Consider the following 19,632-nt stretch of genomic DNA (forward strand, 5'->3'; position numbering starts at 1 on the left):
TTCTAATTCTGTTAACAATGATAAAGACAATTCATGTCTGACCTCTTTATTTTGTGATAAAACTAGTATATTTAGAATGTAGAAAGATATATAGAAAAGCCTATATATTTGTGGATTAAATGAAAAAAACTGATGGTAAAATTGAAAGATAGTTTTGTTGATTAGGCTTTGAGTAGAGAGAACTGATGTTTGAATGACACTAACTTGGAAGGAAGTCTCTTGAATGTCCCAGGGCTTACAATATTGATAATGGTATCTGGTGTGACCGTAGAGGGCTAGGGCATGCTCACCAGGTTCACAGATGATTTAAACACAGGAGGAACAGCAAGCATGTTGAATGCAAGAGTGAGGATCAAAGAGATCTTGAATTGGCACAAGTTCCTGCTATTCACGGCTGCATAATAAGCCACTGCAAAATTTAGTGACTTTAAATTATGGCAACTCAGATTGTACTGATGAACCTGTGATGGGGACATGGCTTGATAGGGACGGCTCATCTCTGCATCACTTAGTCTCATCTGGGGAGGCTTAAAGGCTGGAGGCTGCAGTCATCTGAGGTCTCAGTTGTATGTCTGGTGGTGGGTGTTGGCTCTTGCTTGGGCTGGGCTGGTGGTGGAAAACCTGCATGTGGACTTTACATGTTGTTGCTTGACTTCCTCACAGGGTAGAGGTTGGATTCCCAGGGCAGGCATCCAGAGGAAGATAAAGAGGAAGAGGAGCAGGGGCAAAAGAGGAATCACCTTTCATGACTAAGCTGCAGGAGTCAGAGAGTATTACTATTGCTGTAGTCTACTGATTTGAAGTGAAGTCCAGCCTGGTTTGAAGGGAAGGGAGATTAGATTATTTGGTGGGAGAGGGTCAACTAAATTTGCAGACATGCTTTAAAACATGAGAGTCTATCTTCTAGCCAAAAATTACTTCTCTTTTTCCTACATATTAAATGCACCCATCCCTCCCAAGGCCTCCCCAAATCTGATTTATTATTACACCTGGACTCACACTTAAGATCCAGAAGCTCATAAAATCAGACTCTTTGGGTATCGTTCTTCAAGTTCAATCCATGGAATATAGTTCTCTTGCTCTGAAGACCTGTGAATCGAGAGCGTAAGAAAGATCTATCCAGGAGTTCCTGTCATGGCTCAGTGGTTAATGAACCCAACTAGTATCCATGAGGATGCAGGTTCAATCCCTGGTCTCACTCAGTGGGTTAAGAATCTGGTGTTGCCGTGAGCTGTGGTGTAGGTCACAGACTCAGCTTGGATCTGGTGTTGCTATGATTGTGGTGTAGGCCAGCAGCTACAGCTCCATTTGAACCCCTATCCTGGGAACATCCATATGCTGCAGGTACGGCCCTAAAAAGACAAAGAAAGAAAGATCTATCCATACCCCACCACCACCATTCAACATATAGTGATGGGGCCTACATGGGATGGGATAACTGGTATAGACAGTTGCATTTAGAATGAGGGAAGGAGATCCTATCATGGCTCAGCAGGTTATAAACCCAACTAGTATCCATGAGGATGTGGGTTCAATCCCTGGCCTCACTCAGAGGGTTAAAGATCCATTGTTGCTGCAGACTGCTGCATAGGTCACAAATGCATTGCCATGGGCTATGGTGTAAGTTGGCAGCTGCAGCTCCAATTTGACCCCTAGCCCGGGAACTTCCATATGCTGCAGGTGCAGCCATAAAAATTAAAAAAAAAAAAAAAGATAAAAATAGAATGATGGAAAATAGGAGGCACATAGTAAGTAATCCTTAGTCTATGAGAGTTTGAAATCTAGCCAGGCACATGTAGCTGTTTCTCTGATGAGAGCTTGGTCTTACTGCCTGTGACAATTGGCTCTGCCCTCTATGCTATTGATTCTGTTCTCTGAGCTTTCTTTCTCTTTGTATAAAGAATAACATATGTTTGCAGCTGAGTAATGTTTTCAGCCTACTTTTTGCCTGAAGAAGATGGGCGTCCAAAGCCCTCTATCCAGTGTGTAGGATCTCTGTGCCTGTAAGCTCAAACTGATATAATTTATTTAAAGAATTCTGTGGCTTTCTTATGAATAAATTTGTAACCAACTCTTATTAGACAAAGGCAATACCCACATATCACTTTGAGGTTAGCTTTTCTATACCTTAGACTCCTTGTATAACTTTTGGGAAACATTGCCTTTAAGATTCTGAGAGGACCTTTTCTTAGTCTATAAGGCATCATATTAGATTTTTTGGAAGATGTAATAAAATTGTACAGTTACATTCATAATTCCCTGACAGGACTCTTGATTCAGTCTTTGTCCAGGAGCCATTTCTAAATTTTAGCATCAGTTGCCTTCTGACAAGTCTAGGGGTGAGAGAATTTTATTTTTCAAGCCTAGTAAGTCCTGAATTCTTTACATTTCACATTTCGTTTTCAGTTTATCTCTTTCCTCTTAGATTTCATTACAGGGGGGAAAGGAAGTCAATCAACACTTTCCCCAGTCTGCCTGGAAATCTCCTTATCCGGATCATCCAGTTCATTAGGTGCATCTTTTTTTTTTTTTTTTTCCCATGTTGCCACGGGCAACAGCATTGCTAAACTTTCTGCCTCTACAGAGTCAGATCTTTCTTCCTGCTACCAACAGCTTTCTCTTTGTTTTCCTTTAGGCCTCCTTGAGGGTCCTCAGGCTTCCACTGACACTCCCCTTAAGGTCCTTCCTGCTGCTTCATCCTCAAAACACGCAATGGAGAATGAAGGGAGTGGGGCCAGATCATGCAGGGCCTTATAGACCATTATAAGGACCTCAGATGTTAGTTTGCCTAACCTCTGGAGCATGTTGAAAAGGAGAATAAACTGACCTGATCTCTGTTTTTTAAAATGCAAAGATGAAGCAGGGATGCCGTTAAAGCAGTTGTTTAAGAAATCCATGTGGATGGTGATGACTGCCTAGATCTGGGGATGGTGAGAATTTGTCAGATGCTGTTTATGTTTTCAATATAAGCCAACAGCATTTGCAAATAGAAGAGATAGATGGTAAATAGGTTTTGACTGGAGCCAGTGGAAGAGTTTCGTATCATTTACGGAGATGGGGAAGACTGCAGGAGAACAGGTTTTTCTGGGAGGGAATAGAATCATCATTTCCCCTTAGAGCATGTAGAGTTTAAGGTTCTAATCTAAGTGGAGATGTCACACAGGCAGTTGTTATCAGAGAACAGTTCTGGACTGGTTATGCATTTGGGAGTTGTCATGTACAGATGGCATTTAAAGCCGGGAGCCTTGATGTAAGGTGTGAGCCCAGGGCAATCTAGTCTTTCCTGGTTAGGGAGATAGTGAGCAGCCAGCAAATGAGATTGTGAAGGTGTGGCCAACCAGTAGGAGGAGAAGCCAGACGGAGTTTTGTCCTAGAGACCATATGACAAAGGAGTTTCAGGAAAGCAAGTGAAACTCTGCATCTATCACTAGACCTAACAATTACCGGAGGTCCTTGCAGTATGTACTGGAGTGAGTTCTAAAGAGGACTCAAGAGGAAGTGAGAGGAAATAGACTATAGTACTTTTTTCCCCCAGAGATTTGCTTTAAAGTACAGAAGTAAAATGGATATAGGGTTCAAAGAGTTTGTGTGTGTGTGTGTATGTGTTTTAATTAATTAATTAATTGCTTCTTAGGGCTGCACCTGCGACATATGTAAGTTTCCAGGATAGGAATTCAATCGGAACTACAGCTGCCAGGCTACACCACAACCACAGCAACACTAGATCTAAGCTGCATCTGCAACCTATACCATACCTCACAGCAATGCCAGATCCTTAACCCACCGAGAGAAGCCAGGGATTGAACCCACATCCTCATAGATCCTAACTGGGTTGGTTACCACTGAGCCACGATGGGAACTTCCTGTGTGTTTTAATATGCGTGAAATAAAAGCATGTGTTCTGCCAGAAATGATTCTGTGGAAAGGGGAGCTTTGATGGTACAGAAAAGTGAGCAGAAAATTGCTGGAGCTTTGTTCTAAAATAGGTGGATGGAGAGGGATGGGCTTAAGTGGATCATGTCCATTCATCCATAGTAATAGGAGAGGAGACAGAACACCAGCACAGATGCAAGCAGGTTGGTAGGTGCTGTGAGATATGTTCTCTCCTGATGGCTTCCGCTTTCTCAGTGGGATAAGCAAGATTATCAGCTGAGAGAAACATGGAGGAGAAGGTGTGAAGGAGTTATCCAGGCAAGTGAAAGAATATATATGGTAGGATTCTGGGTAGTACCAGGGATGCCCTTGGTTATGGGTGATGACTTTGATGTGAGCCCATCAATGGCTGTGCAGTTTGAGTTCCCAGTTACAGTCAGCTTGCCAGGTGCTGGCATGGGAAAGGCAGAGAGTTGATGAGTGCTTTCTATGGAGGGAAGATTGTCAAAGGGAATTGAAGGCAATTCTGCGTGGACAAAGATAATGAAAGGACATGGGTGAGGCAAGGAGGAGAGATGGTAAAAAGGTAGTAGGATCTCTGAATTCTGTATCCTGGTGGAATCAGAGTTTTCAAGGATATGAACTGGGAAGAGAGGAGTTGGAATTTGAATGTAAGAATCTTAAAATTGAGGTTATGCATTCCTATTCAGGAAATATTCTTGAGAGTGACTTGGTTTAAACACAAGATAGAAGGGGGTCCAATTCTTTGGATCTGCTATTCTGTATTTTGGGGCAAGTTGTTTAATTAGTGGTTCAATGTCATCATTTGTCAAATGGTAGTTATATTAGTTCCTAATTCAGAATTAAGAGGCCTAAATAAGTGAACACATGTAAGTCTTTAATAGTGCCCAGCGCATGGTAAAAATTTAATAAGTATTAGCTGTTACTGTTGGTACTTCTCTATGTCTTAGGTAGTGCCAGGGTCCCTGGGAAAGAACTGAGGAATAGTGCCTAGAGACAGGTCCAACAATGATTCATTGGAATCCACTTTTTAAAAAAAATTTTTTATTTTGATTGATTTGCAATGTTCTGTCAATTTCTTCTGTACAGCAAAGTGACCCAGTCATACACCACACACACACACCACACACACACACGTGTTTTTTTCTCACGTTATTCTCCATCATATTCCATCACAAGTGATTAGATACACCGATCCCTGTACTATACAGCGGGACCTCAGTGCCCGTCCATTCCAAGTGCAAGAGTTTTCACCTGCTAACCCCAGACTCCCAGTCCATCCCACTCCCTTCTCTTACCCCCGGCAAACTCAAGTCTATCCTCCATGTCCATGATCTTTTCTGTTTTGTTGACAGATCATTTGTGCCATATTTTAGACTCCACATATAACTGCTGCCATATGGTGTGCGTCTTTCTCTTTATGACTTATTTCACTCAGTATGAGAGTCTCTAGTTCCTGAAATCACTTCTGTTGAAAATTGGGGCTTGATTATAATTTCTCCTCTTCTCCCCCTACTCTCTCATCGATGACCTAATGACAGGCCCTAGTTTCTTTCCCTCCTGTGAGTTACCTCTGTTAACTGTGGTTTTACCTGAGGTCCTATGGCTTCTGGGATTGATACAGATAGCTATCACTGCAGTCCTGGATTTATGGGAACATAGGTGCACATTATGCTGAATCCTAGAACTTCCCAGGAGTGACCTGGAGTATCCTTTTTTGAGATCTTTGTGGCTCCATTGTCACTTATAGATTGTCAACTCTTCATATATACTTAGATCAAGAAGTTATTTTGTTGTATTGAAGAAGACTGTGTGCTTTTAAAATCTTTTGTTTTTACCTATAGGAAACATTATTAAATATCACTGTGGTATTTTTAAATTCTCCAAAGGAGAATCAGCATTATACATAGCGGGAAGTAAGATGCAACAGAGCTTTTTTATTTCGTTCTGTCCATGCTTTACCTAAAATTTTTTAGGGCTTTTTCTGCTATTAGAGCTCTAAGAGACTCTAAAAGAACAGTTGTCAAATGAAAGATTGGACCTTTAATTTAATATATATCTTTTGAAGGTTAGGATATTGATTTACTGGACAGTGTTAGAGTTTCAAAATCTAATTCTGAGACTGTTATGTAGGAAATTGATGAACTAGAGACTTGATCAGCCCAGGTGAATAAAAGATGCTCAGGGCATTTAGCCAACACTGTCAGAGAGTAAGAAGGAACTTGTGCCCAATCTGTCATTTCTCTTCATGTTACGTAAATGCCATTATTAAGATGGACAGGACACTTAAGATTGAGGTCACCTAACTGCTGGACTCGAGCACGCTGGCAAGGAAGGCTGTCATCTTGACTCCTTAGCAACTGGGTCTTGGGGTTTCAGTCTGTTAACATTCCCCTGTGTTAGGAAGCCCACTGTAGAAATCAGGATGAGAGAGCAGGGTCCATTTTAATTAATTGTCATCTTTTTGTCCTACAAAATAGGATCTAACCCAGCTTGTGAAGATATACGAAACTATAGGATACAAGTTTGAAGTGGGAAAGAGAGGAGGTAGGGGAAGGGAAGAGGGAGGGATGGTTGATGGAAAGATTTTCTTAGAGAAAGAACGGGTTAAAAGTTGGGGGAGAGTTAGAGAGAGACGGCTGTCTCTCCTGACTGTCTGGGTAGGCAAGCATGGTTCAGGAAAGCCGAGCCGTTCTGCACCCAAGCCATTCTGAACTCTGCTCCTCTCTTCCCCCTCATCCGGGAGGGACCGGAAGACTGAATGTGCCGCTTTTACTTCCAGAAGTCTTTCATGAAGATTGATTTCTTAGAAGATTGATTTCTTAGCTGCATGGGTATTACCTGTCAGGCAGCATTAAGTCCTCAGCTATAAAGGACTTGGGGTATTCTCTGCTGTCACTTAAAAATGCACCTATTTGTTTTAAGAGCAGATGAGCTGGTAGATACAACTTTTATAAAAATTTGGGGTTCTGTTCTCCACTTCTGTATTTTAGGAAAGGTTTTTTATTTATGAGCATGCCGTTGAAAGGTTTTTCTCTTCAGTGATGCCTTCCTGTACTTACCCTGCAGAGGTCATTTTCTTTTCTTTTCTTTTCTTTTTCATATTTTCTAGGGCTGCTCTAGTGGCATATGGAGATTCCCAGGCTAGGGGTCTAATCGGAGCTGTAGCCACCGACCTTTGCCACAGTCACAGCGACACAGGATCTGAGCCGTGTATGCAACCTACACCACAGCTCACGGCAACGCCGGATCCTTAACCCACTGAGCGAGGCCAGGGATCGAACCTGCAACTTCATGGTTCCTAGTCAGATTCGTTAACCACTGAGCCACAAAAGGAGCTCTGAGATCATTTTCTTTTTACATCATTTCTTTATCTCGTATGTATTCATCTTATACCCATGATTATCTCATCACATTGTATTATTAATTTATTTATCTTGCTCTTTCAACCAACTTTGTTATTTATTTTATTTTATTAAATTAATGATATTTACTTTTTCCATTATAGCTGGTTTACAGTGTTCTGTCAATTTTCTACTGTATAGCAAGGTGGCCCAATCACACATACACACATACTTTCGTTTTTCTCACATTATCATGCTCCATCATAAGTGACTAGATAGAGTTCTCAGTGCTATACAGCAGGATACCACATTGTATTATAATTCTTTCTGCTAGGCTGTGAGGTTGGGAAAGGTTTCAGTCACCTGTTTTACTACACTCCCCAGGACAAGGTCTGATATGACATATAAAGAACATATGTAGTAGGTTTTCTGTAGACGTTGAATGAGTGATTGAATGAATGGTTTCCCAGTTTTAGAGCCTACATTCATTTTGGCATAGGTGAATATTCTGCATGTAGACCCCAAAACTAAAACTGGGGTACTGTGTTTATTGGCTCATTCTGTGCCCTTTCTCTCACTGGTTATGGAGCAGCTGCCTGATGTGTTTCACGGTCATCAGACATGTTGGGCATTTGATGGCTTGTTGATAATGTGTGGTGACAAGTGCCATCATAGTATGGCTGCTTTGGTTCCAAGGTCATTTCTTTTCCTTGGTTGAGTTAAGTGGGCTTTACACTTTTAAGATGCTAGCTTGTGGAACCTAGTGACTCACGTTTATTGTGTGTGTTCTGGGGCATTTATCATTGTCTGACCTCTCTAACCCCTGGTTTCCATTGGGATCAAATGAGGTGCCTGCATAGTGAGCACTGGATTGATTCTTAGCGTATCTAATGTGCAGTGAGCAGCCTTTGGCTGAGTCTTGCTATTTTTTTGGCTGTAAAATTGTCGTTTTTACCTCATCTCAGAACCTTCATTATGCTTTTTCACCTCACAAATCTGATTGTTCTCAAGGAAAGAATTCTTTGAAAAGTGTATAGACTGTCATTAGGTGAAAATGTTTAATAGATGAGCCAATTTTTCCTACTACATTTAGTTTACACTTGCCTTCTTGTTTTCTTTACCTGGCTTTTTAATGACTGGGAAACATTCTGGAGGAGAAAACAAACAGAAGATCATTTGATTTGAGGAATATGTTTGATTTGGGGGGATGTTGACGTTAGAAGGCGAGATTAAGAGACTCTTGCAATTTCTGTTTTTTATTAGTTTTGAGATGAGATTAGACAGAGTATTAAGCCCAGCGGCCTCTTCCTACTCCTCCTTTCTTGCCCTAAGCATTAGTGTAAGGCTTAAAATTAAGGCCTAGTATTTTGTGTACTTTGGCATTTGGAGGAAACTGGGAAAGCCTCTGATGTATCAACTCCAAGTCTCCTCCCAGAAGCGATCTTGCAGGTAGGGTCTCCTAGCCAAAGGATTCTCTAAGACACAAGCCCGTTGACATCTTGGTTTTGGCCTTGTGAAGCCTGGAGTCAAGAAACCAACCAATCTGTAGAACTTGGTGTATACTAAAAGGGCGGGCGATATAAATCTTAACATTTGTGATAACACTTCACCTGAGGCAAGTGTTTACGGTTGAGCATGTTTTCCTTTGTTTTATTGGAAAAATCCAGGGAGAGTCAAGCTTTCTCATTTAACATGAATGGCAAGAAGCAGTCTAGCCACCTAATGTTTCCATTTCACAGGAAGCATCCGTAGGGGAAAGGGTCTGCTCAGCTTAGCAGTTGGATTGATTTTACGCTATTTGGATGAATCAGTGTTTCCCTAGGAACCATTTATTTTAACACCAAAGCCACATCTTTAGTCATTGTGGCTCCAAAAGCAGTTCACTGATTATGACCTCGTCTGTAAATATCTTTTTTACTTTCAAAGGGAGTATTTCTGGACTTTGAAAATTAAGACATGAGATAGAGCGAAAACAGTGAACATTGTGCTGTAAGTTGCCACCCATTTATGTAGGTTACCTTTTGAGAAAGGTTGGAAAATCTGAAACTGCTCTGTGAATGGCAGACAGTGAAGATTATCTGTACATGAATAAAGTATTGTAATAAAATCTTATCATAAAATGACAATGACATTCATTTAGAATGTTTGATTTTTATTATATGTAATTAGGAGTAAAAGGTAAAGCGATTCTATAAAATATTGTAATGACTATTTTATAATTACAGCTACTGTTATATAGCCAAGCCAGCATGTCTGCCCTCAGTGGAGGGGCAGGAAAGGAGGAGCTGGGGCAGGGAGGATTCTCTTAGACTCCCTCTTTGACTCCCTTTGTGATCCCTGAGCCAGTGTGGTCCGGAGAGCCTGAATGTTTTCACCAATATCCAAGAGTAGTGCCCCTGCCTCCCTGCTGTGAGGATCACCCTTTCTTCATCCAGGAACGAGAGAAAAGGGAAAGTTGTTTAGCTTAGCCCTTGGAATCTCCAGCATTTGGCAAGGATGGGGTTTGGGGGGGGTGTGCTTCTCCCGACCCTCCCCCCAACTTCCCAGACACTAGAATCCCATTGACGGTGTGCTCCTGTGGGAACCCAGATGCCCCCTTTGTGTTTGGTTTGCTTCTCCCCTTCCCTTCCCCCAGGTGAAGACAGAAGACTTGTTTTTTTCTTTCAATGATTTTATTTCACAAAGGGGAGATTTAAAGGAAGGCCTATCCTTAGGGCCCCCATTTCTCCCAGAACTGTCTGAAATTCTGTTCATTGAAGTTTAATTTGAATTAATAAGCAAGTACCTTAACTGGTGAATGATACTTATGCATGACCATCACACCTTAATAATAATTATCACTAGCATATGTTGCAAACTTATTGTGAGCCAGGGGCTATTTTTGCATGAGTTCATTGATGTGAAGAAGGCTCAGAGAGAGATGTCCAGTAACTGGTTGCAAGTTACATGGCCATACGAGAGGAGAGCCAGGGTGAAATCCAGACGGGTCTGCTCTGGGACTCACACCATCAGCCACTGTGCTGAGCCGCCTCTCCTGGATAGTTAATGAGGATTTGATTTAATTTGATTACTTTCCTCCTTACACCTAGCAGTGATACCTGTTAGAGATGGGACTGGAAATGAAGAGAGTAAAGACATTTTAGGAGGAGACATGTCTTTAATGAAGTTGTTATGGGGACTCTGGAAAGAAATTCGGGGGCATTTTCTGCAGCCATTTTTTCCCACCAGAGACAGTAAGAGGCTCACTTTCTTGATATTACTGATCTTAAAACCCGTATGAGAATACAACTAAGAACCCAGGAAGCACTGTTTCCCTTCTCTGCTTCTCTCTAAACACTGACATCCGTTTTCTTTTAATGTTCTAGCTGCAGAAAGCTCATATGTATGTGTTGCATCATGAATTAAATGCTTTACTTATTTAAATATCATTTCAAAAATAGCACTTGGCAGATATTCTTGAAGTGAAGGCCAGTGAAAAGCAACTAATTTCTATAATTACCCTTTTTTTTCCTCACACAGTATTGGCTGGATCCTGCAAAAACCCTGGCTGAACACAAAGAATTGATCAACAGTATGTATTTGATTTTACCTTTGTTAAAATTTGAAAACGATATAGTGTCCACAGTTAGATGGGTGCAGACACAGGTTTTAGTACTACAGGGGTGAATATTAGCGTTGAGTGCCAGAATATGGAAATGGGTGTTTGCACATGGCCGGTTCTCTCCAGAATTCTTGGTTAGATTTGTGTTGATAAAGACTCTGGTTAGATCTTAGGATTCATTTGGCTTTAGGTACACCTGCCTTGGACTTTTGTCTGTGATCTTCCTATTGTCTTAAAAATTTCACCTTAAAATGGAAAAAGCAGAGAATCACTGGTTTGAAAAAGAGGTGGACATTCACCTTTTTAAAGTTTGAGTTTTTTGGGCTCAAGAGTGGTTTTTGTCTGTCACACTGTTCATTTGGCTGAGTTGGAAATTAAGGAGTGCCCTCACAGCCTGAAAGATTGCTATAGCTTCAGAAAGGACCTATCCGTTAGGGTTTCAGTTTTGGTTTTACCCATATAAATCTTACTAGGTGACTCAGAGTCTAATTAATGTTATATTCATTAACATGAATTTCCATAACCCGAGTTTTTATTTATAAATGTTCATGCGCACGTGCCCACATACTCTCAGTCCTTAAGTATGCAAAGGAGTAGTTATTTTTAAATAATCTTTATTAAACTTATGGGAAAATATATAAGATGTAACATTTTAACCTTTTTTTTTTTTCTCCCGCTCTTTAGGGTCGCACCCATGACATATGGAGGTTCCCAGGCTAGGGGTCCAATTGGAGCTATAGTTGCCTGCCGCAGCCGCAGCCACATCAGATCCGAGCTGCATCTGCAACCTACACCACAACTCATGGCAACGCTGGATCATTAATCCACTGAGGGAGGCCAGGGATCGAACCCGCAGCCTCATGGTTCCTAGTTGGATTCGTTTTCCGATGCACCACGATGGGAACCATTTTTTGAGTGTATAGCTCAGCAGCATTTTAAGTATATTCACATTGTTTTGCAACCATCACCATTATCCATTTCCAAAATTTTTTCATCTTCCCAAACTGAAAATATCATTAACCCATTTTGCTTTAATGTGCAAATTATTGCTAATAAGACCCAGTGGATTTTTCTGGCCTTTCTTACCCCATTCTGAGTCTGTACCTTCTAGGTCTATTGGCTCATTCCCTGTGGTAAAATTTATCACATGATGTTTTATGGACCCCAAGGGCAGAAGCATAGCTCTGCCTCAAAAAGGGAATTGGGAACTGAGAACTGTGAACTATCAGGAACTCAGCAACTGCTGTTTCTCTGAACATCAGGATCATTTTTTTTCTCTCTGTGGACTGGCTCTCTTTGCTTCTTTAAGTCTGTGGTGGAAACCTCCACACTTTGCAAGTTACAGCTCTAGGCACAAGCAGAGGCTGGCTGGCTGTTTCTCAATTGCCCTTTAATATTCTTACAGGGGGGGAGTCTGACCAGCCCAGTTTGAGTCAGTAGCTCACTTCAGTCCACTCGGTCTGGGCTTTTCCAAGGTCAGTGCAAACCTAGCTGCTAGGGGCCAGTATTCTGGATGGACCTGGGAAACAGGTTTCAAAGGGTGGGGCTGGTGGCCCATGAGATGAGGTAGACCCCTCACAACATAAACCTTTGCATTGCCAAGTTTTGCCTACTCTGGACAAATCCTAATTCAGAAGGGGCTGTCCTGCCATGGAGGAGAAGCTGCTTGGTAGCAGAGGAATGACCAAAACCTTGGCCTTATGACTTCTCATACCATGTGCTTCTTGAGTGAGCACACTGTCCACTGACGGCCAAGGGGAAGCATGAAGTTCATGTGATAAGATGGGAATGCAGATAACTTTCATGAGTATCCTCCTATGGACGGTAGGAGGTCCAGTTTAAAAAGTCTCATTCATACCTCAGGATCTAGAAATCTGCACTTTTTCCAAAAGACTCCATCATAAGAATAAATACAGAGTATCCCTCTTGTCCTTTTGAACCACATACTTAAAAGATACCACTTCAAAAATTAGGTAAACTTCAGGGATGATTACTTTAAAATAAATTCACAGGTTTTTTTTTTTTAAATAAAAAAGGTTGAGATTCCTATCCAGATGATGAAGAAAAATGTAGATTATTTTAAAGTACATTATTCAAGTGTTCCTAAGAGTATTTGAAGTATCTGTTTGCTCACATGATATGAAATAGTCTATTTAAATATCTGTATTTTGGGAGTTCCTGTTGTGATGCAGCGGAAACAAATCCAACTGGTGTCCCTGGGGTTGTGGGTTCGATCCCTGGCCTCACTCAGTGGGTTAAGGATCCAGTGTTGCCATGGCCTATGGTGTAGGTCACAGGCGCAGCTCAGATCCCGAGTTGCTGTGGCTGTGGTGTCGGCTGGCAGCTGAAACTCCAGTTTGACCCCTAGCCTGGGAACTTCCATATGCCACAGGTACAGCACTAAAAAGACCAAAAAAAAAAAAAAAAATCTATATTCCGTAATGCAGTTGCTTTTTCATCCTAAATAAATGTGATCCTGTCAAAAAAAAAATGATGTACAGGAAGAATAAAATACTGATATTACAATTGAAGAAGGGTTATGTAACTGAAGAATACATTTTTGGGTGTGTGTCTTTTTGCCATTTCTTGGACGGCTCCCACGGGATATGGAGGTCCCCAGGCTAGGGGTCTAATCAGAGCTGTAGCTGCCAGCCTACACCAGAGCCACAGCAACGCGGGAACTGAGCCAAGTCTGCAACCTACACCACAGCTCACGGCAACGCCGGATCGTTAACCCACTGAGCAAGGGCAGGGATTGAACCCGCAACCTCATGGTTTCTATTCGGATTCGTTAACCACTGTGCCACGATGGGAACTCCTGAAGAATACATATTTTTTAATCTCATGCGATAGTTTGATAGTAACTGGAGGAGAATGGCTGTCACATCTCCAGCAGATTAGTCGGAAGGAATATCTCTAAAAATGACAGGATATTTGCTAGTCACCAGGATTCTCGTAGGTAAGTCCTGATTTATTTATTCTGAGCTAATGGGAAATTCTCTTATTATTAAAGGCCTTGAAATGAGTCTTCACAAAAAGTAGATTAAAGAGTTGCCAGTTCTGGGAGTTCCCATTGTGGCTCAGTGGTTAACAAATCCGACTAGGAACTATGAGGTCGTGGGTTCGATCCCTGGCCTTGCTCAGTGGGTTAAGGATCCGGTGTTGCTGTGCACTGTGGTGTACAGCTCTGGTGCGGTCCTAAAAAGCAGGGAAAAAAAAAACAAAAAAAGGAGTTGCCAGTTCCTGGCTTAAATATATTTTGATAGAATAAAAGAAGCTTAACTTACTTTGCATAAGGGTTTCTTAAAGGTAGACTCTATAGAGAGACATAGATCAAGATGATAATTCAGGAATTCGCTTCAACAGCACCTGATTTTTTGAGTCAGCCTTATAATAGGAAGCCAAAATATATCTGGCTAGACATATTCTTGCTCCAGAGCCTCCGTTTTTTTAGCCTTTGATTGATCTTTGAAACAGTGATGTATGTATGAAAGTATTTTCTTGCTTTAAAAAAGGTGTTATGGAGTTCCTGTCATGGCTCAGTGGTTACGAATCTGACTAGGGACAGTGAGGTTTCGGGTTCAATCCCTGGCCTTGCTCAGTGGGTAAGGGATCCAGCGTTGCCGTGAGCTGTGGTGTAGGTTGCAGACGTGGCTCAGATCCCGCGTTGCTGTGACAGTGGTGTAGGCTGGTGGCTGCAGCTCTGATTAGACCCCTAGCCTGGGAACCTCCATATGCTGCGGGAGCTGCCCAAGAAATGGCAAAAAGACAAAAAGACAAAAAAAAAAAAAAGGTGTTAGGATTTTTTCCCTTAGAGACAATATGGAATAGTGGCCAGCAAGCACTGAACTCCAGACAAATGTGATTCTCGTCATCGTGATCTTGAGCAAGTTGCTTTTACCTCCTTGAAGCTTTACCTGCCTTGCATATGTTACTGGGTGCTTGTTGAGAATCAGATGTTTAGGAAACTTTTTTTGTCTCATCATGAGATACAATCAATAGTGCCTTTTATATTTAGGCACAAGGCATTTATATGTAAACGAGAAAGGGAGGGCTAATCTGGGCCAAAAGTCTTTAAAGAAAATTAGCCCAACCAGAAGTTTTGAAGTTCTTTGTTTGTTTGTTTGTTTTACCACCCCCTTGGCATGCAGAAGTTCCTGGGCCATGGATTGAATCCAAGCAAGCACAGCAGTGACAATGCCAGATCCTTAATCTGCTGCGCCACCAGGGATTTCCCTGAACTGAAAGTTTTTAATTGTATGTTTTTTAAACTTCGGCCTAACTGCTCATCACTAAACACATTTAATAACTGGCTGGACTTGGTCAGTAGGGTGTAATCTTTCATGTTCTAGAGAATAAAGCAACTCTGGAGTCTGGACAGGGTCTTCTTCCCTTTGTGCACCATCTCAGCAGCATCTGTGCTCCTCTTGTTCCCAGATGCCAACCCTTGTGGCCTGAAGGCATAGATGGACCCACCTGCTCAGCAACACAGAGCTTGATTGACACAGACACATCAGCAGAGGGTGGACTTCTCAGCTCTTCTAAATATTTAAATAGTTGGTGCTTACCTGACATCTATATGCAGGATTTTTTTTTTTTTTTTTCCTTTTTAGGGCCGTACCTGCAGCATATGGACGTTCCCAGGATAGGGGTTGAATCAGAGCCATAGGTGCCACTCTACGCCACTGTCACAGCAATGCGGGATCCGAGCTGCATGTTGTACAACCTACACCACAGCTTATGGCCACGCCAGATCCTTAACTCACTGAGCGAGGCCAGGGATCAAACCTGCACCCGCATGAATACTAGTCAGGTTCCTTACCACTGAGTTAGAATGCGAATTCCTATGTGCAGGCCTAAAGGTGTATTTGTCAGAAATAAAAACACAGTGATTAAGTAAATAGATATTGGGCTTATGGAATCAACTGCAATGATACATTGTGACAAAATTTCTCTTAAAATGTAGTTACTAAAAAAAACACCAGTATAAGGAGTGCCTTACACAGGGAGGCATATACTAGGAGAGGGGAGTGGGGCCCTGGTGCTGGTTGTCTTCTCAATCCAGGAACAGCGGTTCTATGAACATAGCATGTGTGTGTCACAGTAATAAGTAATTACATAGTTTATATACTATGAATGCATTATAGCTTTTTTACTGTTGTTCTATGTAACTTCCTCTCCTCAGATTGTAAATTTGTGACTTTATTTGCTGAGTTGAAAATGAAAATAAACTTTATGTCTGTTACACATTATCAGAGACTTGAGAACAGTTTGTGGGTGGACGTATTTTTACGCAGGTGCCTACTGCCTATCTTTTTTATTTGTGTGTGGGAGCTTTGTTGGGAAAAAAAAAAGGGCACTATGACCACGATTTGGTGCACTGGGTAACAAATCTATTTTGAGACAGATTTAATATAAGATGTGGTTACCAAACTGCTCAGGAGTATGCAGTTTTAGAAACAGTGCAGTTTGGATTTGCACTCTTTGAAATAGATACATTTCTTATAAAAATATAATGTGTTTGGCACTCAGGGCCTCCGTCTTCTTGTACAATATGAGTGTTTCATTATATTTTGTATTTTCCAAGATACAGCTCCAGACTTTGTTTCTTATATATTTGGTATTTGTGCCTGTAGTTCTCCTGTGTGTAGTAAATGAATGAGATGAGAAATGTCTCCTTAAATATTTAGGACACATTCTTAGATTCAGAAAAATTTAAGAATGGGACAAATATTGCCCCTGATCCTACCACATAGCTTCACTGATAATTTTTTTTTCTTAAAATGGTAAGAGAAATACATGATAAGAAATAGCTAACTTATCAATTCTTACCAATTTGTGGAATTTAAATATTCTCACCAAAAGAAAAAAAATAGTATGTGGGGATGGATGTGTTAATTAACTTACTGGGGAGAAATGCTTTTACAATGTGTACTTTAAAATATAATTTAATTTTTCAATTATACCTCAATAAAGCTGGGGAGAAAAGTTTACAATCCTTCTTCCCAAAGTTTGCCACTCTTAGCAATTTCTTATGTATCCTCAGGGATACTAGTCAGGTTTGATACCTGCTGAGCCACAATAGGAACTCCATTAACAGATAATTTTGTTTTACACAAAAGAAACCATATTTCTGTAGTTAGGAATATAACTTGGTGATCATTCCCCATTAGTACATAAAGTTGCCCCTCTGCCCATTTAAACAGTTGCATGTTCCATATGTATGTGCTCGGGTTGACTTAAATGGTCCACCTGCTGCTGAGCAATTTAAATTGTTTCCAGTTTTTTGGGGGGTACCTTTTGCAATAGTTAGTGGTAGATGTTTATTTTGTTTATCAGTAATCTTTCTACATTACGAAAACTACATATGTTGTAGACAATGTGAAAAATGAAAAAATTATAAATAACTGAAACTTGTGCTTATCTCACTAACCGGAGATGAGAAGAACTGGCAACATCCCGATGTATTTGGTCCTTTCTTCTTGTGTTTATGAGGACATAGATCCATATGTACATAGATGACTACCTAGTTGAAGTCTTACTGTTACCCACTTTTTCATTTTGTATCTTCTGTGTCTTTAGAAATTCTTGGTGAGTATAATTTTTTAAACAACTTTAATGAGATATCTTTGACATATTTTTTTAATGTATTTAAGGTATACAACTCAATGTTTTGACATATGTATACATTGTGAAAAGAACACAATTAAGCTAAATTATCTTGTCACCTTTACTTAGTTACCAGTTTGTGGGTGGAGTGGCAGTGAGGTGACAAGATTTAAATTAAGATCGGTCCTCTTAGCAAATTTCAAGTATCTAATGTAGTATCATTAACTGTTGTCACATTAGACCCCCAGATGACGCATTCATCTTGCGTAACTGACACTTTCTCCTTTTCGACTGCCATCTCCCATTCCCTCTCCCCCCTACCCCCTGGCAACCACCACTCTACTCTCTGCTCCTGTATGTGTGACTGTTTTAGATTCCACATGTAAGTGAGGTCAGACTGTATTTGGTTTTTTGTGTCATACCTGTGGCACCTAGCATAATGTTCTCCAAGTTCATCCATGGTGTCACAAAAGGGAAGATTTCCTTATTTTTAGGGCTGAATAATATTCTGATATATATGGATATGTATACCACATATACATTTATGTGCAGCCATTCGTGTGGCTATGTATATCCATTCATCTATTGAGGAACACTTGGGTTGTTTCCATGTCTTAGCTTTTGTGAATAAATAGTGCTTCAGTGAAAATTGGTGTGCATACATCTTTTGAAGGTTCTGATTTCATTTCCTTTGACCGAATACCCAGTAGTGGGATTGCCGGTCTAGGGTAGGTCTGTTTTTAACTTTTTGAGGAACTTCCATACTGTTTTCCCTAATGAGTCCATCAGTTTACATCCCCACTAACAGTGCATAAGGGTTCTCCTTCCTCCACGTTCTCACCAACACTTTTGTCTTTTTGACAGTAGCCATTCTTGTAGGAGTAAGGTGACATCCCATTGTGGTTTTGATTTGTAATTTCCTGATCATTAGTGATTTGAACATCTTTTCATGTATCTCTTGGCCGTTTGTATGTCTTCTCTGGAAAAAATGTTTATTTTGAGTCTATATTTTAATTGGATAATTTGGTTTTTTTCTCTGCTGTTGGGTTATATGAATTCCTCATATATTTTTGATGTCATCTCTGTATCTAACATATGGTTTGCAAATATTGCAAATATTTTTGGTGCATGTAATTTTTCATAGCTGTGTAATATTACACTACTACTTTGACTAATTTATAATGTGAAATTTAATTTTTATTTCTTGTTTTAGCTGGACCTCCATATACTTTGTATTTTGGTGTTAAATTCTATGCTGAAGATCCATGTAAACTTAAAGAAGAAATAACCAGGTATAGTACTGACTTTGTTTTTGATCAGTATATGTATGGGATGTGCAAGATCATACATTTGGACGGGTATCTGCCTGCATTTTGTAATGCATCTCCTGTGAGAGTTAAATTTAAGCTAGCATTGCGTGAGGCTGTTCAGTGTCTGATTATAGATGTGTTTGAATAGGGGACGTGAACCTGAGTGACATGATGATAGATTCTACATCTGCTGTGATGGATATTCCGTATCATTATTGTGAAGGATGCATTCAGCTTTGGTAGTCATATAAAAGTAGCCACTTGAACTGCGTAAAAGGAGGGTATTTTGATGCTCAGTTTGCATATGTAAATATCAACTTGAAGAGCCACGTTTTTCTGTAATTGTTGTAGCTTAAATATCAGCTATCCAGGGGTTTCATCCATCTCTATGGAAAATGAGAAGATAATTGTTTTTAATATTAAGGGAGAAAAAAAAGCCCAGTGTTTTATAATTTATTACTTTACCTTTGTCATCAAATATCTTCTTTCAGTGAAGGCAGGATTTCTAATTGGTATTGATTATATTGTCACAATAGCCCATGCCCACATATGAAAGTGCTTTATAAAGAGCAGGCAATAGCATTATATTTTTGCTTTTTCCAATAGTGACCTTACTGCATATGGTAGCAAAAACACAAGCGTTTTTCCTTAAGTTGACTCTAAATGGTCAGTTTTCCTAGTGAACACTGGCTCAAGTAAAGCCTAATGCCTTATTCAAAAAATTGGAAATCATATCTTTGACGACTAAGGCAGTGTGTGGTTTTGTTTCTATTCCACCCTTTCATCATTTTCCTTAGACTTTCTTTTGTCTTTATTCTGGACTGCACACAGAAGAATGGGAAGAGGGTCAGCTAATTGGACCTCTGCTCCTCCA

At 40.5% G+C, this 19,632-nt stretch overlaps 1 long non-coding RNA gene across 5 annotated transcripts in view; it reads left to right on the forward strand.

Annotated features, from left to right (window-relative positions):
- EPB41L4A overlaps positions 1-19,632 on the forward strand; it is a 266,512-nt gene that overhangs the window by 127,751 nt on the left and 119,129 nt on the right. For all 5 annotated transcript variants that reach the window (XR_002342070.1, XR_002342071.1, XR_002342067.1 and 2 more), the window contains 2 exons: positions 10,758-10,809; positions 18,662-18,740. This is a non-coding gene — a long non-coding RNA (erythrocyte membrane protein band 4.1 like 4A). The remainder of the gene's footprint in view (positions 1-10,757; positions 10,810-18,661; positions 18,741-19,632) is intronic.

This window comes from Sus scrofa, chromosome 2 (assembly GCF_000003025.6).
Source record: "Sus scrofa isolate TJ Tabasco breed Duroc chromosome 2, Sscrofa11.1, whole genome shotgun sequence".
NCBI classification, from domain to species: domain Eukaryota; kingdom Metazoa; phylum Chordata; class Mammalia; order Artiodactyla; family Suidae; genus Sus; species Sus scrofa.